General features: G+C 42.1%; 2 protein-coding genes and 1 long non-coding RNA gene across 3 annotated transcripts in view; 2 read left to right on the top strand and 1 right to left on the bottom strand.

The window, feature by feature from the left end:
* Positions 1-25355, bottom strand: part of ephx1 (epoxide hydrolase 1, microsomal (xenobiotic)) — a 64855-nt gene that overhangs the window by 29333 nt on the left and 10167 nt on the right. The window lies entirely within an intron of this gene.
* Positions 1-25355, top strand: part of enah (ENAH actin regulator) — a 128230-nt gene that overhangs the window by 4217 nt on the left and 98658 nt on the right. The gene's annotated exons all lie outside the window — the stretch shown is intronic.
* On the top strand, positions 4357-5540 carry LOC132985352 (uncharacterized). The gene is made up of 2 exons (XR_009675038.1): positions 4357-5374; positions 5425-5540. It is a non-coding gene; the product is annotated as an uncharacterized LOC132985352 (long non-coding RNA).

Genomic DNA, 25355 nt, shown 5'->3' on the forward strand with positions numbered 1-25355 from the left:
GGCCCCGGCAGCCAGGATTTGACTGGATAATCCCAAAAGGCACCAACACCTCATACACTGCCGAGAGGTCAGGTCCATTGACTCCAAAAAAGGAAAGCAGAGGTGACAACATGCAGCACAAGTGTCCAAGTGCTCATGTAGACATTACTACTTAAATATAATTTGAATGATCGTCATGGAGCCCGGCTGTAAAGACGTTTATTTTTGTTGTGAAGTTGGACATTTGAAGCATTGGAGCATTACTCTGAAGATTAATTTTTGAAGCCTGAGTGGCGTCAACGTTTGTTCCTGCAGGGGGCTTTGGAGTCCCATCGATGGTGGTCTCCATGCTGGAAATGATGTCTCACCCTTACTTTTCTTCAACCTAACGACAGGCTGAGAGCTGGAGCTGAGGCGGGTTTTAAGCCTTTTTACAAAAAGTTACATCGCACCCACCTGTCAATCAGGTCAGCTACACGCCTTATTGTGAATAACTCTTTTCCTTCATCAAATCAAAACTGATGAGTCATCAAAAAAAGTTCACCCCCCCTACAGTGTGTGTCGATCAAGACATAGCTAATCAGACCTATTTGTTTTTTTGAACCAGGCTGTAAACATGTTAATCTCTGCTGTAAAAACAGACTTTTTGAATGGGTGTGTATGTGACTTCCTGTACTTCTGCAGCAAACTTCAAGTGGACATTCGAGGAACTGCAGGATTTTGCACTTCAGCTTTGGCTTGACTTTATAACAGCAGAGGTTACTGCTTGATGTGGACCCCCCCCCCCCCCCCCCCCCCCCCCCCCCCCCCCCCCCCGGCTTCAGTTTTGGAACAAAGTGTTTCCTCTGCTTGATTGTGTGAAACTGGTACATAACTTGAAAGACATATCACATCTGCATAATGTTTTATCATATAAACACATCAACAGCTGAATCAAGAGAAAGAAGACAAAACCCCAGGCTCCAGACCTTCAAAGTGATCAGTCATTAGACACATAGTTTAAGTTTGTAAATCTCTGAAATTGCATTTTCTGCTTTATTGTCGCCATCTTAATGCAGAGACTAATCCTGATTTCCCTTCACGTCATGCTGCTAATCCATGCACAGTCATTGATGTGACGTTGTATTACTCTAATGCCAGAGATGTGACCATAAGCTTGAATTATTCATATAAAAATGTCAACAAGAAGTCATTAAAACGGACTAATCAGCTGGAAGTTTCAGTTGACCTAATCATCTGAGTAATCCCATCCCTCTGTGTCCCCGATTCTCAGCTGCTCTGAAGGTTAACAGAGTTTTAAAATGTTCAAGCAAAAAAGAAAAGAAAAGACAGGAGAATTAATTATTTGTGCTCTGCTGATTTCCTTTTGAAGTTTTTTGATTGAGACTGGCTTCCTGCCACCATCTGCTCGGTTCACTCCTCATCTCTCCCTCGCTCTTTCTCTCCTCCCTCTCCGCCAATCCATCCTTAATCTCACTCTCTCATTTAGCCCCTCGATCCGCTCCAAAAAGAGCCGCTTTACAGGCTTTTCTCTGCCAGGTCTTTCTTTTAATTATTATTACATCCATCCATTCCCAGCCAAGTTTTGATCCTTCACATCTCCTGTCTTATGTTTCAGCAGTCTACTGACTGACTGTTTGCAGAGGGAAAGTCAACCCAAGGAGGAAATGAATCCTAGCTTGTGTCTGAGGCAGAGAGAGACGTAACTCTATCAGGATTAATGCTGAATCACTACAGTAGAAGAAGTGTAACCACACGCAGCGGCCATGGCAGCAGATCACTGTGGTCAACATGTAACTGTAAGAGGTGGTAGACCGTTATGAGGGTATTTCTATAACAGATGTTCTGATAACATTCTTTAAATTCAAATCAAAGTAGACCGGGCGATACGAACAATAAAAAATGTTTGTATCAGTCGATATCGATAATTATCACAATAAATGTCAAATCTATTTAAAGGCAGATTTTTGCCTCAGAGTGAAAGTTGAAGAAACCAGATGGTTCATTTTGATTGAATTATTCTTTATTGTGAGAACATGAAAAACTAAACTTAAACAGAGGAACATTTAACCATCATAAAGTCAGAGCACGGAGCTGGAAAACGCTGATATGACAGTTTGCTGCTGGGGAGTAACACTTACTGGCCCGCTGCTTACTGAGGGTCCACACCACAGACTGTTTATATTATTTACAATACGGACCACACTAACACTCGTTTTTGATGTTCGCTCATTTCTTTCCTTTGCTGTGTTCTAACGGGTCATATTGTTTCAAACAGTGGAAAAGGTTTGTGGCCTCACTTCTCTTCGGCAGTTAACAGAGCACTTTACTCTGTTTTATGTCGGACTGTAAATATCAAAAATATCTCCAAACTCCTAGCATGTCAACGATGTTTTCTCCTGCTGTGAGCCGGTACACTCAGTGTTTTCTTCAGTGTAGCTATCACTCATTTCAGCTGTGTTTCCATTCCGATTCAAACGTCTCTAAGCCCGCCCACCCATATCCCTGCAACATGATTGGCTGTTCATCGTCTTTTTCTTCTTCTCTTTAATGTCGGTTGGTAACTAGTGTTCAAGGCGCATTAGCGCCCCCCCCATCCAAGTGTTTGGGTGGTTTAATTACAAGTTTAATTTATCAAACTTCTATTGAACATTTTTAATATTTATATTGAGAACAATTATATCAAACTAATTATTGTTATAGTTTTATCGCCCAGGCCTAAATCAAAGTTTATTGATTTAGCAAATTTAAAGCAACCACACTGGACCAAAGCGCTGTACAGGCTTAATGCACGCACTTCTCCAGAGTCATCCCAATACCTGATTTTTTAAATCTTAACTGACTAAAATCTGATTGGACAGGAGAAATAACAACAACACGGCCTGTATTCATGAGATATGATTGCTTACATTGTTTAACGACTTGGCTCAGATCATGTTGTGTCTAACAGAACAAATTTATTGAACAATTATTCTTTTTATTCTGTCAGGCTAGAAAATGCTTTGACTCCAGGAGAAACAACCCCATACAGAGCACCAGAAAGACCTTTATCTCCACCTACAGACAGAACAGATAACACAGATATCTGAATGAATCACTGTTTTTTGAGCCTGTAAGTCAGCTGTTGTTTATTTTCCACACTCCAAGACCAGACACCAGCTCAAACTACAAAATAACCACCGACAGGCAGTCATAACACATACTAGTGTTGAACATAGAATAGTATGTTTCAGCCTCAGTTTGTCACACTCGGTGTCCCGTTGGACCTGGTGATTCAAACCAGCAGCCCTCCTGTCATAAACTCACTTCAGTAGTAATCTTAAGGCTCCCACCTCCCATCATGCCCCGTGATCACATGCCCACTTATTTGGTCACGTTGAATGACACTGGTGTCTGTCAGGAGTCACTGCATGAATACAGAGATTATTACAGACCAGGTCAAAAGGGAATGATCCCCTTTCTTCTTCTTTTCTTTAGTCCCTCAATTAAACAACTTTTATACGCGAGGGGAGGAGTCAGCCATCCCGTCCATGTAAATACGCTGTAGATATGACTCAGACGACATCACAGACAGTGGGACTCGGGTGTTACACTCATTGTAGACAGTCATGACTCACAGAGTTATTTTCTGAGGATATACTTGATTTTAGCTACATTTAAGCGTAAAATGTTGCACATTCAGCCTTTAAAGGGCGCAAACCAGGCCTAAAATCATCAAGTGTGTAACCAGCTTAAGTCATTGCACCTCGGTTTCAATGTTGTAACTGTTGTCATTTCTGTTCTCTCTTACCTTTTTAAATCTAATAAAACAGCTGGAGTAAACTGGTAACATAAGGTGTAACTTTCGATTTGTTCGGGGAAGTAAATCCTGATGTACGTGTGTCTGATATGCTGGAAATCATTTTCAGTTTCTCTTGTCCTCGTGTCACTTCCATCCCCGATCAGAGCGGGTAAGTGTGATCAGCGGATTAGCAGCCGTGTCTCACCGACACATCTGCCCAACCTTCTCTCACACAAGCTCGCACCCACCTGTTGAGGCCTCACACATATTTCACACTGCTTAGCTTCACAACCACTAAATATGTCATCAGAGCATGCTGCCAGGATTCATTGTAGCTTGAATGTTTATTTTTTTTCAACTGCTGACCAGGTCTACATGATCTCTTCTGGAGTCATTTAGTGATAAAAAAGGTACTTCTTATTGCGTCATGGTTAAACAGTAGTGACTTGTTTTTGTGATTGCATAGCTCTAAATATTTCCATCAGTGTGTGTGTGTGTGTGATTGACAGGGGGGTTGTGTGTGTTTAACCTGTGAGGCGTTGTTGTCACTGTTCGGTGGGTTTGGTGAGCTCCTGCCACTGACATCACAGCTGCAGCTGGGCAGGGCTCCATGTAAAACAGACTCATGGAGGCTGGTATAGGAGTCTGACTGAATAGGAAACCAGTATCTAAAACTTTGTATTTTCAAGCCAATCAATGTTGGCTCATATGTTGATCTCTCCTGAGAGCTTTGTGTTTTGTTTTGGGAGGGTTTCATTCAGGCCCCCCTGCTGCCTGCAGGACAATAATAACTATCAACAGCTCCAACTTTAGCTTTCGTAGGTAGGCAAATACTGTGAAGTGAACAATTAGTTTCCGTTCTCACTCAATGACAACAGACCATTCAGAAATACCTTTGTTATGAAGTTCAAGAGCACGCACGCACACACACACACACACACACACACACACACACATACAGGGGCCTGTCATTTAGTTCCATAACAACTATCATGTATCTGCCATGCTTAAGACCACTGAACACCCCTCCCCCCTTCCAAATAGTTCTGTCACCAGAGGTTGTCGTCCTGGCAACCTAATAACGTTTCCAAATTGAAAGTCTTTGTTCAGCCAATGGCAGCCTGGCTAGATCTTGAATGAATGGAGAGGAGAAATAAGAGTCGCAGCTCCAGGAAACAGAGAGAGACGGCGAGGGAGGGAGGGAGGGAGGAGTGTAAAGTTGTGAAACAGGTCATCCACATCGCAGTCAGGCCTCATTTGGCCTCCATAATGAAGCGACCCCGGACAAACCCCTCCATCTTTGTTCCCCTGAACAATGGCTGTGCACTGAGAGAGAGAATCATCTAACACATGAAGTCCGTGCGGTCAGCTGGGCTCAACAGGCTGGACCGGGGGGGGGGGGGGTTAAAACTGCTTTAACTTTTCACATCATCAGACTGTTGATCTGCACGTTCAGTAGTTACACTGGTCCAACAGTGAGGCTCCTCGCTGCCTGTTGTCAGTGGAAACGGTTGGTTTAGTTTCAATTCGATCGCTCGAATCAGTCAGACACCAAGTCCCTCTTCTATTCAGGTGTGTGGCTTATTCTAGGAAACTGTTTTCTAATGACCTGTTGTCAGGTATAGGCAGAATAAGGCACATACAGGTCCCTGTTACAGCGTGAGAACAGGTGTGTGTGTGTGTGTGTGTGTGTGTGTGTGTGTGTGTGTGTGTGTGTGTGTGTGTGTGTGTGTGTGTGTGTGTGTGTGTGTGTGTGTGTGTGTGTGTGTGTGTGTGTGTGTGTGTGTGTGTGTGTGTGTGTGTGTGTGTGTGTGTGTGTGTGTGTGTGTGTGTGTGTGTGTGTGTGTGTGTGTGTGTGTGTGTGTGTGTGTGTGTGTGTGTGTGTGTGTGTGTGTGTGTGTGTGTGTGTGTGTGTGTGTTTCTGAAATGATACAATGTTCAAATGTACACAGTCGTGGTGTGGTTATGGTAAAGGAAGTTGGAGTCGTCTCTTACCTGGGCGTCCTCAATCATCAGTTTCTCTAATCACCAGACCTCTGACACAGTGAACCTATCAGTGTTGTTTTTGCACTCACCTCTTTATCTCCCAGTACTTAACCCTGTGTGTGCATGTTTGACCTGATGAGGCTGACCTGTCCGCTTGTTCAGTCACCGAGGCTCCTCCATCTGTGGGTGGGACTGCCAGCTGTTGGCGCTGCAGCAGGGCGGTGTGTTGAGCGTCATGTGACTGAAATACGTCCAAAGCTGCGTCACTTTAAAGAACTGAAATCTGACCGTAGCCCTTTTTAGACTGCTTTTCTATTCTGCTAACTAAGCTCAGCCGTCATCACGTCTTTGGTACATTCTTATTGATTCTGCAATGATGTAATATTGGTTTCCCAGTCTGTGAATTCACATCGTGTTTCAGAGTTGTGGAAGCTCCATACACACACACACAGCGCTGTGCTCCCCCACTGGTCCTCGCTCCCCTCTGTAACACCCTGTCTCCCTGTAGTCTCAGTGATGTAAAAGAAGAACACTGCTGCATCTTTGAATGTCTCATTTCACTTTAACAAACTCTCAGACAGCTCAGCTGACGAGTCCAAAGTAATATCCACCTTATGACATCACACATTGACCTTATGACATCACACATTGACCTTTGTTACCGTTCCTTTGAGCTTCCATCTACTAGAAGGGCCTTACTCTATTTCAAAATAAAAGCACAAAACAAGTAAAGAACTCTCAGCTAAAGACTGATATATAGCCTAATATACATATATATATATATTTTAATGGGAATGGAATTTAAAACATGAGATTAAAAATGGGATTAATTGTGATTAACTACTGAAATTTAGCGATCAGTCGAATTAAATTTTTTTATTTTTTTGACAGCTAATTCAGAGTGACATTCTTAAAGAGCTGCTCTAAAATCTTGTCTTCAGGCTTCGACCAGAGAAGAAAGCGAACAGGATGTGCAGCAGAGCTGTCGTCTTTAAATCCTGTTTCTCATGGCAGCGCGTCCCCTCGTCTCTAAAATGAGACACTTATTAAACTTTCAGAGGTCCCTGGCGGTAATGCTTTCTCCACGGCCCCTGACAGACCCGCCCCCCCTCGTCTCACAGCTGCTGCTGCTCACAGCGGCCTGCTTCTCACCTGTCGACACTTGAGAACACACACTAATAGTGGTGGGTGTTGGTTAGCTGTGAGCTTGACCAGGGGAGCTGCTCTATCTGCTGTGGATAGTTTGTAAGGCTCACTGTAGGTGCTTCTCTAAATGTGTCTCTTTCCTGTCTTTCTGTTTTCTGCTTCAGCTTTCAGCAACAAAAAAACGGTTATTGATTCTACTTCTGCATGCTGTTCTAGGGTTGTCAGAAAACACAGATACTCTTTGAGTAGTTGAGTCTGAGGACGAGGTGACGCAGTCTCTTGTAACCTGCTTTATGAGTGGGGATGATCATGCCTGCTGAGGGTTTCCAGAGGGGGTTTGTCATGGGGGGTTACTTGATGCAGGCGATAAAAGGTAGTCAACAACATCATCAGGTGGGCACCCTCCTTCCTAGGTGTTTTGATGACAGGCCCATGACAACTCCAGAGGGCTCATTGGCAAAATCTGGCATCCCAGGTGTGCCCCCCTCTGCTTTACCTCCCCCTACTCACCCCCATTGTATCGTGTTTTTTGAGTGTGTAGATGAGTGGTCACTGATGCGCTGAGATGTCAGATCAGTAAAACTACAGATCTGCCTTTTTAATACATACATACAGGAAGTAAACTTTATTTACCAAGATTTGTCCTATCATCATATCTGCCAATAGAAAGTTCTGATGTGTGCGTGTGCGTATGTGTGTGTGTGTGTATCCTGGGCAGGGGCAAGAGCAGCTCAGACAATAATCTCCACGGTGGACATTAGCCAGATTACACCAGATTACTGCTTTCTCTGCTGGACATCAGAGTCCAGCGCTGCGTGAGGTCACAGGGTTTGATTGGTTTTTTAACCTTTTTTTGAGACTCAAAATAAATTTGTTGTGTTCACGTGACAAAGACAGCAAAGGGCAAAAGGACTCGTACTGAACCGAGTTTCATCCCCTATTTAATCTAGAAGCTATAACATTTCATCCATGCATTGTATTAGTGTTTGCACAGGGTAACACTAAGTGTTTGTTTGTGAACACCTATCCCCCAAACAAGTGGGCAGGAGACCGGGTTAAGTCGACAGTCAGAAGCGGGATTAAAGAGGTGAGACCTGGACTATACACCTCAGCCCAGGGAAGACGCTCTTAGGCTGCAGTGCACAGCCTGAGCTCTCTGTGCTGTAAAATACAACAACAGTCCATCCACACACTGGCAGACCTTTTCTTTTTTTCACTTTCATCATCACAACTATTTGGTATGAGAACGTTGGTCAGCTCCACAGCTGCAGCTCTCTCTGTGGGAGGGTCAGTGTCCAAACACTGGAGTCAAGATGTCCATATATATATATTTTAATTTCTCACAAATAGTTTGCTTTACAAATTGTAAGAGTTAAGGCAGCTCATAACTTCAGTAAAATGATATCTGTGGGTTACAGGTTAACCTGTTCAATGTGTGTGCTTCCACTGGCTCCGCTGCGCTGGCTTCTATTTTTGCCTGATGCCGGAGCACGACAAATCAATTTACCACAAAAAAGATCGGGCGGGATGGGAAGTCAGACAGCGAAACAACATAGACCTGCCTAGGTAATCCAGAACAGTCAGTTTTCACGGATCAGAACAATGACCGTATAGTGTTTTAAAGGGTTTTATATGGTTTTATACCACATACATGGTATTATCTTGCGCTGTCCCAAGTGAATTTGTAAAATTACCGTGGGAATACCTTCGTCTCGGCACTCCAGCTGTCCGATTGGGCTCGCAGCCTGCGGGTGTTGACGGACGAAGGTGCACAGAGCCATAACAGAACGGAGCGGATACACGATGCACAAGTATCTGATGGAAGTTCTGAGTTACGTAAAACATCATGTTGAGTTGTATTGTTGGACTCGGACTCAGGAGACTGCACTTCTATTCTCTGATGGATCGATTTCAACCATTAAACTTTCATCTGTCTCTGTTGCTTTGATGGCACCACTTATCATCTAACAATAAAACATTGTTACATGAAAGTTAATAATAGAAACGTTTTTTTAAGAATTTAACTCTTCCTGACCAGAGCTCGCGATTTATGTGCTCACTCTAGACGACCCGTTAGTCAGACACGACCTAAGAGCTCGCAGTATACGGGTGAAAGCAGCACGGAGCATTCACAGTTGTCAATAGAAAACTCCCACAGACGGAGGTTGAAGTCAGATCTATGTGTTCAGTTCAACATCGATATCGCCCGATATATCGACCCTGTTGACAGACATCGGCAGTGTAGACGATGTTTATTTGTTGTATCAAATCATTTTAATGCTGACATCTAATAGACCAATCTACAGATTCAGAGGAGAGGCTTTCTTATCGGGCAGAGGAAGTCACCCGTTGGGCAAACTCTGACTTGTTTTCATTTCAAACACGAGAGAAAATGTCTGCACTGTGGGAGTCTGACTCCAAAAAGAAGTCCTAAAACAAAGAGCGATTTTGGTATCAGCCCTGATTTTCCCAATCGGTGCTTCCCTTCTATGTGTATTTCAGTTGTCTCGGTCACATGCACGGCACATGAACATGCACTTCACACACCGGTAAAAACTCTAGCACACCCAAATGAAATCTGCATCAATAATAATAAACACAAGCTAACTAAAGATAAACTTTATTGATCCCCCGTGGGGAAAATTTGTGCAATTACAGCAGCTCCAGAAAACAGGGGATGGGAATATAATTATTAAAAATAAAAATAGAAGTTAAAAATCAAATCAAACATATTTACATCAGTTAAATAAAAAAATACAATAATGGAAAATTACACAGTAACTACACTGGAAAGGGTTATTGTTCTTAAAAAAACACACACAGTGTGTAGCATGAGGTGGTGATGCTGTTAAAGAGTCTGATTAAACAGTCTGACTGCAGATGGGTATGGAAGCGATTAGTGATCAGAATTCAAATGATAAAGCTAATTTGAAAATTCAAATGCATTAACAGAAATTCTTTTTAACTTTCAGATTATGAGTGTATTATTTGACTGAAAAATAAAATGATTAATTTATCTAATTTGAATTTTAGTTTTCAACTTTAAAAATGCACATTCTTTGACTAAATTAAAATGAGGAAGAAAATGACATTTGCTTTATCATTTTCAAAAAATGCCCCGCTACATCTGTATCATAATTCAAATGAAAAAGCTAATTTTAAAATGAAAATACAGTAACAGAAACATGTTTTAATTTTCAGATTATACGTGCATTATTTGACATATATTTAAAATGAATATTCAGTCATCCAGTTTGCATTATACTTTTACTCTCTATCTATGCATATTGTATGACATCATTCAAATGAAAACTAAAAGGTCTTTGGCTTTTCGTTTTCAAACATGGCGTGCTAAAAAGTGATCATAATTCAAACCAACTCAAAAACGAATTGGCAAAGTGGACGACGCAGGAAAGTGACGTCAGACTCCAGCTCTCAGGCAGGTGAACGTAATATTTACAGTCTATGAGGCGAGCGGGCAGAACGTGCAGTACGATGGGTGGCGGGGTGAATCTTTAACGCTGGTTCATGCTCCAAACTAGTTGTTGCCCTGATTTTGATTCATTTTTAGCCTTGTAGTTGATTATTCTTTTAATAACTACAAAACAACCTCTGAAAGGGAGAGAGAGCTCATACAGTCGGTCGAGAGGGAGAGTGTGTGCCATTACGCACAGAGGATGAGAGACACTTTGTGCACAGAGCTTTCAATCGATAATCTTTTTTAATGTAACTAAGTTAAGCAGAGAAGAGAGTGATCTATAATATATCAATAAACCGGTCTTAGGACACGTCTGTGTGAATTTCACGGCGTGCAGATGCTGAGTGACTCTCACGGTCAGAGATAGTGGGCATGGTGTCACGCGTGAGACTTGGCAGCTCTGGTTATAAAGCTGCTGCGTCATGCTCGCTGAAAGTTCAGTGTGCGCTGAAAAAAACACTCCGATCACCACCTGTATCACAGTGTGAACTAAAGTCTGCCCTAGTGTTAAAGATTCACCCCGCCACCCATCGTACTGCACGTTCTGCCCGCTCGCCTCATAGACTGTAAATATTACGTTCACCTGCCTGAGAGCTGGAGTCTGACGTCACTTTCCTGCGTCGTCCACTTTGCCAATTCGTTTTCGAGTTGGTTTGAATTATGATCACTTTTTAGCACGGCATGTTTGAAAACGAAAAGCCAAAGACCTTTTAGTTTTCATTTGAATGATGTCATACAATATGCATACATAGAGAGTAAAAGTATAATGCAAACTGGATGACTGAATATTCATTTTAAATATATGTCAAATAATGCACCTATAATCTGAAAATTAAAACGTGTTTCTGTTACTGTATTTTCATTTTAAAATTAGCTTTTTCATTTGAATTGTGATACAGATGTAGCGGGGCATTTTTTGAAAATGATAAGCAAATGTCATTTTCTTCCTCATTTTAATTTAGTCAAAGAATGTGCATTTTTGAAGTTGAAAACTAAAATTCAAATTAGATAAATTAATCATCATTTTATTTTAAGGTCAAATAATACACCCATATTCTGAAAATTAAAAAGAATTTCTGTTAATGCATTTGAATTTTCAAATTAGCTTTATCATTTGAATTCTGATCACTAATCGCTTCCATAGATGGGATGAACGACCTGCGGTAGCGCTCTGTCTTGCAGGGTGGGTGTCTGAGTCTGCTGCTGAAGTAGCTGCTCAGGGCCCCCACAGTGTCATGCAGGGGGTGAGAGGGGTTGTAGCAGCTATCTTATCAAATATTCCCTGTCAGCTGAAGGTCTGCAGATATTTCCTGCTCGTTTCTTTCATGATAGGCGGGAAGAGACAGATTAAACAGGAATGCCTGCTCTTTTGTCATTTTAAATAATATTTTACCTGCTTTTTGTAAAGCGTCTCCAGATAACATTTGCTTTGAATTGGTGCTATACAAATAAGGATTGATTGATTGTCTGGTTGTGCAGGTCAAATCAGGGAAAAATCCCAAGAATTAGGCTCGTGGCTCTGCTCTCACTGTGCGATCATGTTCAGTTGATTCAAAGATGAAACGAAAAATGAATCGAAGTAATATAGTGAGTGTCAGCAGCTGTAGAGCAGAGGTGGTTGGTTGTAACAAGCAGGCGTTATCATGGCAGCTGCAGAGGCCAACCATACTAACAAGTGCAGCCCTGCTCGCCCAAACGAGTGCAAGAGCCAAAGAGGTTACGGGGTGCATTGGTGTTTTCATGAAAAAATTTAAAGGAATCTTTTTCAGTCATCTCATAATTTTTTAATACAGTCTCATTTTGTAAAATAAATCGTGAGAGAATCGTATCGTGAATCGTCACATCCCTACCAGAAAATCATCCAACTGGTTTGGAGCAGCTGATCAGGATGTGATCGATCGTCATGTCTCAAGGTTCACTGGAAGACTCACAACCTGCGATCAGTGGTACAATGATTTAAATCATCCTGAAATCGCACAGTGTGGTACAGGCTTTACAGGTGTTACTCCAGGCTACTTAAACAATTGACAGTAGACATTTGAAATGAATCAGGCCGATTACACCCAAAAGAAGCCTTCAGTCAATTATTCATTTTTGATAGTAATTTGCACAGAAGAAACCAAATGACCTGAATAATTCAAAACCATTGTGTTTGTGTGCTCCACACTCTGCTGTACATCGTGTTTGTGCTGTTAGTGGGTCTGTACTGTCAGTGTAAGCGCTGCACACACACATATAACTCCAGGCAGCAGATGTCACTGGTAGTAAAAACTGGAAGAGGCTTATGTGGCAGGCTGTTATTCGTCCGCCAACCAAAGGCCCACCACCCATACCCTGCCTGCCTGCCTGCCTGCGTGCGTGCGTGCGTGCGTGCGTGCGTGTGTGTGGTCTTCATGATGATGTGGTCCACACTAGATGCTCTTTAATTCCTCTCACACTCAGAGGCAGCCCGCTCTGTGTAATAACTGCTAACATTCAGGGAAGGTATATGTGAGGCTGAAAGCTAGGAGGCCAGTGTTACGGTTTTTGGTTTTAGACTCTGAGTGTTAATGTATCCAAAGAGAGAAACAGGTGGCCACTCTGTTTGTCCATCTGTCCGTCTCTCTCACAGCAGCTGTCTGTCCCCCCTCTGTCTGTGATGTCTCTGCTTAGGGTCGAGGGTCATCGTCAGTCGTCCTGTCCTGTTAAACACATGTAGTGCTACCTAGTAAAAGTAACACCCTTGTTTGCTTGAGGCAGCAGGGTAGCTGTTTGCTTGTTTTTGTGGTTTTTTGAGAGTTAGAGGTGAATCATGGTTGTGCTGAACTTTAAAAAAATATCAGAAACATACTCTGAGCTTCTCAATGCAGCATTAACTTTACATACTGGATGTTTACCCCCCATGGTACCTCGAATTTATAAGAGCCCAAATGCACGTTTGAATTGCTTTGTTAACAGATGTGTTGGGTTTGACCAGTGAGATGCAGCCCAAACATATATCCAGTGTTCTGCAGAGAAGTGAAGCTGTTTTCACATCTGCACTCCTGAAAATATCTAGATCATATCATGAGGACTTCTCCTGAAATCCTCAGGATCTTGTTTTTCACATTTGCGCCTCACAGCGGGAGGTTCTGTCAGGCGGGAGGTTCTGTCAGACGGGAGGGGGGGCGGGGCCATAGTTTTTGTCAAGACCTGACAAAATCTATGAGACAGTACAGGACGCAGCAAAAGTCTGCTATTTAACACCATAATGAGAATATTTGCCTGAATGTCTGATCATATAGTAAGGTCACTTTATCATTTCTTACTGATTGCTCCTTTAACGATCACATTGTGCCAAAAATAATATTCTGGGTCTACAGTAACAGGCTTTAGGTGCAGGACAGTCTGAGCACAGTTCAACATGTCCACTGTGGCCTCCTGTTGGGATGACTGCTCCCCCTCTGCTCTCATCACATTCAGAAGCCTGGGCCATTTTTCTGTGCTGATGCAGCTGAAAGTCACAGTGAGAAAAATTACAAAAAGGAGAAGAAGCTGATACTCCACCTTTCTTATTCCTCTGTAAAATGTGTGTGCAATGAGCAGGACACAAAATCAGCACCTTAGGAGACAAATGACTGCTGGCTGTTTTCAGCTTGTAGGATTCATCAGCTGTTCTCTCTCTCTCTCTCTCTCTCTCCCTCTCTCTCTCCCTCCCTCCTCCTTCACTGTCATTCTCCTTCTTTGTCTTCATTCATTTCAGTGTTGTTCCTCTTGCTCTTCTCACACTCCACCTCTCAATCGCCTCTCTCTTTTCTCCGTCTTTCTCACGCCCACACTAACAGATGGGTCGTTGCTATTGTTTCACGCTGCACACACAGCCAAATTATTAGGATCCTGACAGCAGTTATGATGGGTGTGTGTGAATATGCGAGTCTGTCTGAGAGGAGAATATTCCAACGGTGCTCAGGTCTGTGCTGGCTCTTAGTATTCAGGTCCAGCCCCGAGCAGGGCTTAAAGCCACAGCGCTCATCAAATACACGACTTCCACTGGAGGTCCAATCAGTACTGGTATTGACTGAAAGTACTACAGCACCCACTGACTCACACAAACACAAACGTGCACACACCCAGGCTCATCCAAACATCCAAAACTGTCTGAATATCAACACCCCTCCCCTCCTTCTTCCCTCAGCTAGATCATTAAATCAATGACCTCCTTAAAGCAACATTATGCGACCATTTTACCATAAAATTACAGCGTCACAAATAATTGAAGGCTGTGCTGATGACTGTAATACGGCAACATAATCACCTTCATTAAAAGATCACTTATCAAAATAATCATTACTAGTGTTCCATAACGGCAGCAAAATTAAAGGGCTCATTTTCTCTTCCTTTTCAACTAGTTTAAATAAGTCTCAGATCTCCACAAAACATGTGTGTGAAGTTTCTTGTTCTAAATCCACTCTGATCCTGTATTTGATCATGTCTATAAACCCCTCTATTTCAGCCCTGCTCAGAACAGGCTGTTTCTGTGTCTGTACCTTTAAATATGTAAATGAGCTGCGTCTGACCACGCCCCTCTCTTGTCAGACTGTAATCATCTCCTTCTGTAATGTTGCAAGTCAGGAAGATTTCAGGGGCAGTCTACCTGACATTTTCAGGAGTGCAAATATGAAAACTGCTCGAGACAGAGCAAATCTTCAACAGTGGGGGGGGAGAGTGTGGGCAGGAAGGGTAATAATGAGGAGGGACGGGAGGCCACTCGCTTGACTTGTATAAATATTTTCAGAAATTGAGAAAATGCAAAGCAAAGAGAAAGCCAGGTGAGAGGAGTGGAGCTGGCAGCTTCATCGCTGTGTCGAGCTGTTTTTCTGGCTGAGCTCCTGTTTTCTGAGTGAGTCCTCGCTGGGTACAGAGCTCTCTGTAAACACCAACAGAACACATAAAGACTGCACCACACTTTCACTGTTATCTACCGACTTCCTGTTTACCCACACGTAGAAAAGTAGAGTAAGGAACAGAGGATCAATAACCGTAAGAATTTGTTTTCTATTTTATTCCCAGTGCCAACTCCATTGCCACTGTCACTTCTCCCTCACCGACAAATCAAAATCAAGAAGAGGCGGGACTTCTGATATCAGCTTTGTCAACAACACTAGTCTGACTCGTCTTTTTGCGAGGTTGCCGTTTCCTGGGGCCTCATTCATCAACATGGTGTAGAAAGTCTTCCTAATTGTGGAATGAAGTACAAAGTACAAAAAATATCGATATTTATCAAACATGTGGACATTGGTCGTACGCACATTGGTAATCACTGTTGATACTGTAAGTCTCACATGTTCTTCACCAGCAGGTTAGTGCATGTTGGGGGACATTTGCATTCAGTAACACCTCCAATAAACCAAATATGGTAACAACACACCTCTTTAAAACAACACAACACTTTTTCAACCACTTCATATTTCTGTCAGCTGGTAGTGAGTCCATTGCAGTTTTTTTTTGAGGATCTGTCAGAAGGAAACCTCAAACACTTCTGATATGATTCAGTCTTTGTGGTCTTTCTCCTGGACCTTAGATTTCTGCAGAACCAGGTAGTGGACTTATCGTATTTTATTAAGCCCTTTGAAGCAGTAGAGCGTCTTATTACTGCTGACTTTCAAAATAATGACATGGCAGTGATTAATGGCTTTGGCCTCTGACTTCATTGATGTTAGTTAGTAAATGGTGCTGCTGCTAGTTTGTGGCTTTTGAACCCCGGGCCTCTGTGACTCACTGGAGCCTGACATGAGGAGAAGGAGAGCGTTTCATGAATCTTAAATATGAGCTAACTGATAACGTTGATTATAGGATTCTTACTTTGTGGTGGACTTCAGTGTTTAATAGACTTGGAGTGTGAAGGTTTCTCTGATTCAAATCGTTTCACCAGTTTTAACGTTAAAGGTTACATCCCAGGTTTGTCTCCGTACCCGGGGGCCTTTGCTGCATATCATCCCTCCCTGATCTTCCTGTCTATCTCTATCTGTCCCTTCAAATACACTCAAAAATGACCCACCCAAAAATGCAACGATCTAGGTTTGCGTTACCCTGGATCGGTCAGAATGTATCACAAAGCGGTTGACGGTTTAAAAGTAATTAGCATAAGTGGCTTTCAACTAGGCGGACCACTTTCAAAAAGCTTTCCTTTGTGTCTACTTTGTCTCGTACAGCATCAGGAAGACAACGTCACCTTGCTGGACATCATTGTGAAACCTGTGATAGGAATGCTAGCATTAAGAGTCAACAGATGACTTATGCTGTTTTTTGTTGCTGACTGATTGAAGCTCTGCTCCGACCAAAAGAGGAAATGTTACCTTCAGTATCTGATGCAAATTTTCCGTCAGATCATTTCTGTTTCTTTAGTACATTTGCACTCTTTGCGCTCCCTTGGAAGGTTTTTTTGTCTGGTGGTTTGTGTTAACACCTTTACCAGGACTCTGATTGAGTTACAGTAACTACACACATGTACTGTAGCTTTACATGACCAGGCAAGGAACAAGATATGTGCAAACACACATTCACAGTCCTCCTGAGTCTCCATGTGATATACATCTGTGTCACTTTGCTCGCCTATCATCTGGACCAGATCACAGCCCTGCAAAGTCCAGCACGCTGAGTCTCACCTGTTTGCCTCAGAGGTGATTGCACGGCAGATCGTCTGCGACACAGTATTTGTCATTTAGAATTATAAAACATGAAGAGGGAGATCAGGCAGCAGTGAGACGATGAGCTTAAAAGACATGAAAAACTGTTTACTTAATACGACTTTGTTAAATCCAAGTGAAACTTCTTCCTCGTGATGAAATCGCAGCGTCTATACTGAATTAAAGTGTTTGTAGCTTTAATAAAAGGACTAACAAGATAATTAACGAGGGCTTGCACGGCTGACTGTTTGCAGTCTTTAAAAATGCTGTCAGCTAAATCTGCTAACATTTTGTGAAACAGCTTCGCTCTCTTCCCGCAGGCTAGATTCCTCCTTTCTTCTCCACTATCAATCAGCCTATTATCAGGCTCTGTTCTCTTATTCTTTCCGTCTCTCTCTCTCTCACCACACCACAGCAGCAGGCCGATCCACAGTTCTGTGATCTGACCACTGGAGACTCTGAGTCTTCTCAGTATCGTGGTTGGAATGAGCTGCTGAGGCCCGATAAAGGGGGCGTCCATTATAGAGAGTCAGACCTCATGTGTCCCAGCAGACTGCTCCTCATTTTGAGATTCCTGATTCGTTCTTGTCCGTCCATCAAATTAACAATTGGGGAGTAATTATGAGTTTTATTTAGTGTGTGCTTGTGAGCGACGGGAGAGTTCTCTGGGCAGCACCACAGCTATTAATAGCCACACTGTTGGTTGGTTTATTAGCATGCTACAGAGTTACCCGTTTGATGATTGTGTCACTAGAAGCAAACTGAACACAGACAGTGTAGTGTAGTGTAGAGCAGACGCCCCTACAGAGGCAAAGTCCCTAACACACCTACAAATGTGTATATATATATATATATATATATATACCATGTCCTATTGTTTACAGTGAGAAGGCAGACTCAGAGGGCAGAACAAACACCTAGCTGTGGGAGTGTCACCCACCTGGGGGAGGGGTTACTGCCCTTTGTGATGTCATGAAGGGAAAATCTCCAAACGGCCTGTTTGAGAACACATTTTCTGAAAAGTGGAGCAGGCAGAAGACGGAGAGGATGAACTTTTCTCATCATTGGGGGGTTTGTAGACGGACTAGGGACACATATTAGTGTTAGAACAACATGGTTAAGCGTGTTTTGTATAGTATGTGACCTTTAAATCAACACAATTCAATGTGAGGTGGGTGGTGAGTCTTTAAAGAGTTTTTGGTTAAGATCTCATCTGATCAACTTAAAGATGTCTTTGCTTTTCTTTGGTTCACAAATGTTTTGTTGTGGAGTGAAGATATACAGACTTGATGTTTACATCATCATGTAACATGTCTGCATGCACAGCCTTGTCATGGCAGGGAGACTGTGGCAGCAGTAACAAAACATAGACTGCACTTGCCCTCGCAAACCCAGGAAAATGGATCCATGAAAGTCCTAAATAAACCACCAACACGGTCACAAACAGACCCCTGTGTGAGCCGAATTCCACAGACTCAGCACAAACCGGCTGCAGAGGAGGCCGAGGCCGAGTGGGAGCCATCCCAGCAAAACCTTTTTTTTACAAACAGCTCTGTTTCACCACAAAGGCAGGCAGTGGAAAAGTGGACACTTTATTTAGTTTAAGGATGTTTGAGGGAAGATTTTAAAAGCTGTGCGTGTGAGTAAACATGCCTTGCCCTCCTCCAATGTAACCTAAAACACATAACACTGTTTCTTTGAGAAATGCAACGCTGTCTGACAGTGATTTGATGCTGTGAGGCTAAAAGTGTTGTTGCTGCAGTCAAGAGAGAGAAAATCACAACAATAAGCTGTCAGCTTTATCACCATGCACGCTCTGCACATTGCCCAGAGCTCGCTGATACCAGTATGCCACTGAAATCGCCCTCACGCCACCAGAAGCTCAGCGTCTGAGCGCGACTGAAAAGAAACGTACAGTGGTGTGTTTGGTTGTATAAAACTGAAAGTCATAATGCAGAAGTGTCGTCATTCCTTTGTGGTTACTTCTCAGATAGTAGAGCTAGTGCTGTGAAATGCAACCCAGTCTCATATCAAAATGTGTAATACCTACGTTGGTCCACAGCGCAAAACGTTGTAGTTTCACAATAAGGGCTCTAAAATTGTGACATGTCTACGTTTCCTTTTGCCTACTCTTTTGTATAGGCATACCTCAGGTCACGTGACTGCCCAGTTTTCCCCTGGCGAAAAAGAAAACATGGCGGACATCCCTTCTATTTTCGGTGGAAAATGCAATATTTTAAGATAGTTTGAGGCTTAAGTGTCGTTTTGATAACCTTTCTGAAGACAAATGTACATTGTATCTTCATAATCTTCGTTCGGTTTTTGTTTATGATCTTTAGTTTGTTCGTTTCTACAAAGATTCTTTCAGGTCTCGCTAGAAAAACGTTGGAATGTCACGTTTTCTACTGTTGCTATGGTGGTTGCTATGGACGCTATCAACAACGAACCGGAAGGAAGTGGATGTTCGGTTCGCGGCTCTTTTTTTGGCTGCTCTGGTTCCGGAATAAAATTTTCCCATTCAAATCCTCCATTGATTTTTCACAAAATCCTTATATCAAGAGATTGGCGCCTGGGACCAAGACAACAAGCTACCCCAACACTCGTGACTATAGTACATTCAATTCAGCACCAAAACGGCGTTAAAAACGGAAACAAAGGTATAGGTTCAAGACTGTGTACATCATTTTCGTCTGGAGTCAAGGAACTACCCATCCCACAATCCATTGCGAATTATATCGTTTATTCAGTCTTTCAGGTCTCGCCAGAAAAAACATTGGAATGTTACGTTTTCTACTGTTGCTATGGTGGTTACTATGGACGCTATCAACAACGAACCGGAAGGAAGTGGACGTTCGGTTCGCGGCTCTTAAAATGGGTTACAGCAGACCCTAGACATCAAACTAAACTCCTATGCAATAAATAATGATTTCTGTTACATTTTTATGGATGTCTTTCATTACAACCAAATTTAATAAAACGATTGGAACGGATCGATGCATATTAGCAACATTATAAACTATAACATGTAACAATCCTTGATACATAAAGACAATACTGTACAGTTTGTGTGATTTATATGATTTTATTTAACTAAATAATCCTGACAGACACACTTTTTTTTACAATTTATATAGTCTAGATTATTTTACAAAACCCATTCGGCTTTAGTAAATATTTGATATAGTGGGTAGACATAAATTTTTTACAACCCTAATTATGTTCCCTCTGTGCACAACGCCAGACATAACTACCAAAATTCCCGTTACTAGAATAACAGTCAAAATATCCAAAATGAACTGATACATGTACTTTATTTTAACATAGATCATATATGTACTATGCAATAAATACTTCGGCCACACGAGATCTGTGACATATTGAGTGAATATATCTTTTGTAAGCCTTTTATAATCCTAGTTACAACCTTTTTTTGGAAACGGAAAAGACTACAATTATGGCGCCATTCAGTATCAAGCTGTATGACTTGACTCTGAGGAATTGTAGTCTTTTAGACAAATCTCAGTGTTTCCCTTACCTAAGAAGTAATATATATTTAACTGAGGGTACAGAGGGGAGTTTAATTGGATGGTTAACACATTTATGTTATCAGATATTTAAAAAATAATTGATACATTTGTTAAAATATATTTTAAACATATATAGCAGCTCCCCCTGTTGTTTTGGTGAGCTGACTACCCTCACATGGTACTTTGTTCCAAGACCTCTCTAAAACAGTTATTCCCATGTCTGTAGCCCCTTTTGTTGCTGAGTTATAAGCCTTCAAACATGCCCTTGGGTCAAGGTTCAAAGGGCATTATTTCAAAACAGGGGTCATGTTGAAACCTCATCTTCACATATGTTACTCTCCAGGATGAGACCTTTCCAACGATGTATGTTGTTCAGCTCTAAGCCAAAAACTTAAATATTCTCATTTCATAGGCATGGGGTCTTGCAGTCATACTTTCATAGAGCTCTTTCAAAGCCCAGTACATAAAATGTTTATTTTTTTTAATTTTGTTTGTTTGTTTGTTTGTTTTGGTGTAAGTATATCATAGAATCTGGGGAACTATATGCTTGGAGGACAGCCTTAAGTGCTTGGTTTAGAATTATGGCTAAAAGTAAAAATCTCTTATGCTCTTTTCCATATTAATTTTTTATCCTTCTTTCCTTATAGAAGAGTTAATCTAATTGTCATCATTCATTGTTTTAATATTCAGTTTAATGTCTTTCATAGAGCATCAGGGTTGAACAGGTCAAAAGGCTTCATGTCTCTGCTAGGCCTCAAATAGTCAAATTAACTCTTTTAAGCACCTTTAAAAGGAGTTTTTAACATCAGTCTTGTTCATGAAGCATACAGCATATAGTGGAGAATGACCCTCTGTCTTTTGGAACATTTTCACACTTTTTAACACCCTTTTTTGATGTTTTGATAAAAGTGTTTCAATTGTTGAAAGGTTTGGCAAATTGAGAGTGGGGCCTTAAGTGACTTGTGGGCTCACAAAATCTCTTAGAAGAGACCTAGGGAGGTGTTTTGGTGACAGTTCCCAATCTCACGAACAACTGGTGAAAATTTGGGGGTTCTAGGTCAAACATAAGTGTATGAAAAAGGGATTTAAAATTTGAGTCTACGGAGAGGAGGGGCGTTGAATCGATAGTGAACGCGCCCTCGGCCTTTAAACCGACAGTGGGCGTGACTGCACGATTGCGCATGTCAGCAGCACACTGGCAGACCATAGCATAATGGGCTTTTTGAATGGGTTTTTGCTTAGATTCCTGGAATGGGATCTTTGGTTAACACAGATTGTGTTTTTGCAACCAACCTTAAAAAACATCAGTAAATACCCCCTGAAAGATCTAATAAAGAGGTCGCTCACAAGTGACGATTATCAATACGTCATTATCTGATGTCAGTGTCATGCGCCCGTTTGTAGTTCTTAGCGCCGGCCGTTTACTTTATTGATTGCATTTTCTGGTATTAATCTAATCCGTCAGGATTATTTTGTGAAATAAAATTATGAAATCATATAAATCACATAAACTGTACAGTATTGTCTTTATGTATTGTTACATGTTATAGTTTATAATGTTGCTAATATGCATCGATCTGTTCCAATCGTTTTATTAAATTTGGTTGTAATGAAAAACATCCATAAAAATGTAACAGAAATCATTATTTATTGCATAGGAGCTTAGTTTGATGTCTAGGGTCTGATGTAACCCGTTTTAAGCATAGACTGTAAAGAGCCGCGAACCGACGTCCACTTCCTTCCGGTTCGTTGTTGATAGCGTCCATAGCAACCACCATAGCAACGGTAGAAAACGTAACAGTCCAACGTTTCTCTAGCGAGACCTGAAAGAATCTTCGTAGAAACGAACAAACTAAAGATCATAAACATAAACCGAATGAAGATTATGAAGATACAATGTACATTTGTCTTCAGAAAGGTTATCAAAACGACACTTAAGCCTCAAACTATCTTAAAATATTGCATTTTCCACCGAAAATAGAAGGGATGTCCGCCATGTTTTTTTTTTTCGCCAGGGGAAAACTGTGCAGTCACGTGACCTGAGGTATGCCTATACAAAAGAATAGACAAAAGGAAACGTAGACATGTCACAATTTTAGAGCCATTATTGTGAAACTACTACGTTTTGCGCTGTGGACCAACGTAGGTATTACACATTTTGATATGAGACTGGATTGCGAAATGTTGCAGGTAGAAAATAAGAAAAGGCTTCTGTTATATTTACACTCACTTGCAGGAGCTGCAGGAGAGATATTAGTGAGTTTGAGAGAACGACAGAAAGATAGGAAGAGCTTCAAACAAGACATCGACACTGCTTTCACTACTTTGGAATTAAAGGGTTCTGGTTTTAATTGTGAAAATAAATAAGGATGAGTGGTGAGAAAGGTAGGGTGTTGTAAATCTCATCAGTTTATTCTGCAGCCTGTTTCAGTGCTTTCTACCTGTCAGATGAATGTACAGGTGAGTCTAGTGCCCACTGTTGTTCTGAAAAGCTCATGTCATTATCTGCACACACTGTTAAGCTTCATGAAGGCTAACTGATAATTACCACACAGTCCGTTCATGCTGCGTTCCGTCAGCGCCACAGTTTTGCTCCGTCGGACGACGCACGCCATGCCCCACTGCGTCTATTTCTGGAACGTAGATAATAAAAGGCTTAAGGAACGGAGTAAATCCGCCCATAAAGGGGGCGGGGGGAAGCTCTCTGAGTCCCAGCTGCACATGTCGACCCATAGAGGTTAGCTAAAACATTGTCCATCCTAAATTCAAGCTATTATGATAACCATTACAAAAATTAGCCAGTACTTAGTTACTTCTGATTCATTAAACTGAAGCCTGTTACAAAATGTAAACCCCATCTTCTTAAAATGCTATGAGCCTTTTGTCTAGTCACGTCAAAGCTGCAGGCGGTTCCATTCAACTTAACTGCATCGAAAGGATGCAACCACAAGCCTTGTGATTGGATGATTTTTATTTCCTGCTTTTACGACATTTCCAGTATCTTTGCCGTTTTCTAATGTCTGCTGAAGGAAGAACACTACAAGCCGGTATATTCAACGGCTGCTCAATTTTTTATCAGCTCCAAACACAATAGCTTTGTTTCAGTTGCCATGGTTTCCTGCACACAAACATGCAGAGAATGTGGTGGAAGTCGTACCGTGTTTGTAGGGTTAGAGTATTGCAGAGCTACATGGACTCACCAATGCACAAGTATGGAGTGCTCACAATGGGCCTGGGTCACCGCAGCATAGCTAAGGCGTCGATTTGACGCAGAAGTACAAACCGTGCTTTAGGCTGGCAATGTCAGACTGATGTAGCCAAACCAGCAGCAGCTCTAACAGCTGATTGGAGCCAGGCAAGAGGAGGCCAGGGGGCGGCTGGTTCTAACTCTTAAGCACTGATAAATCAAATCAAAATGTGGAAGGGTCCTCTCACTGGGCCTTTCAGGGGCCAAACTATTGCTTTGGGTGGGCCTGAGCAAAGAGAGGGAAGTTATGTGCTTCTTATACTGGACTTTTTAGATGAATGTCAGGATGTTCGCTCGTGGTTTCACTGCAGCTTAATAAACTGTTCTCATGTTGCACTATTACCCTGTAAGCGGTGTAAACAGCCATATAAGGGCAAAGTCTGTGAATCATACTGAACATAGATTGCAGGGAAAGGGACAGTGTAAGAAAGTTTATATGCACTTTCTTCCCTTATTTCTCCCCACAGATTGTGTTTCCATTGAAACCCTCTGTAACAGCCAGTTCTCCTGAGAAGTACACTTTGTACCATCTCCACTTCGACAGCTTCTTTTCATGCCCACAGGGAGCCCACAATGGATACAACGTTAGGTGCAGACTGTCACTGAGAGAAGCAAGTTTAACAGGCCATCAGGAATTTCAAGCTGACAAACTCAGCCTGATGTGTCTGGGTTCTAACGTAGTGTATCAGGAGAGAAACTCAAAGTGACACAGCGGACATGTTTCAGTCTTAAATATGTGTTTTTAGTTCTTCTTCCTTTTCCTATCGGGCTGTACCCGACTTAGTTGAATCTGATTTGGTCATCGTTATTTTCAGTGAAATCGTGTAGCTTTTCAAAAGGCTTGAATCAGCTGGAAATCTAAAGTCAGCAATATTTCATCTTAAAGCCCCAAGGGCGGACGAAACACAACGCAGAGAAGCTAATTTTAAACATGAGACGGCTTCATTCGGCTTTAATTAGCTGGTGTGTTTTCTCTGTAGAGGAGGAGGAGACCTCTGGATCATTCTGCTCCCCGTAAAAAAACAACAACCACTTTCTGAACAGCAAACAGAGAAGGACTTCCAACCTCAAAATAAAATGTAAGCCGACAATGAGCCCCTCCTGCTGGTAGTAACCTCGGACAATAGCTGCTATCTCTATTTTCACATCTAGTCTGTAGCCTTTATCGCAAACGTGAGATAACTAAGTTCAGGCGTCATCACGTCTTTGTACGTTCATAATGATTCCGGGAGCTCCACACAGTCAGATATACACACGCAGCGCTGCACACCCTCACTGGCTCCACTGAAACCGTCTCGCCTCTGTAACGCCGCTGTTACTACCTCCTAAGACGGTACAGGGGTGGGATCTTTTCGTCCCCCCGTTACTCTGGGTGTAAATATCTCAGCTTGAAAGTCTGTCAGTCTGAATATGGCCGCTTTTACACATCGTTCTTCTTTTATTGTTTCTTTTTGACCATCTCAGCAGGCTCGTCTTTCATGAGTTGAGTCAAACCTCTATAGCCTCCTGCAGAGCGTCTAGGAGTGGACTATGCACGTTGTGGCTTTGGTGCAAAAACCCTTTAAAA

Source organism: Labrus mixtus, chromosome 12 (assembly GCF_963584025.1).
Source record: "Labrus mixtus chromosome 12, fLabMix1.1, whole genome shotgun sequence".
Classification (NCBI taxonomy): Eukaryota; Metazoa; Chordata; class Actinopteri; order Labriformes; family Labridae; genus Labrus; species Labrus mixtus.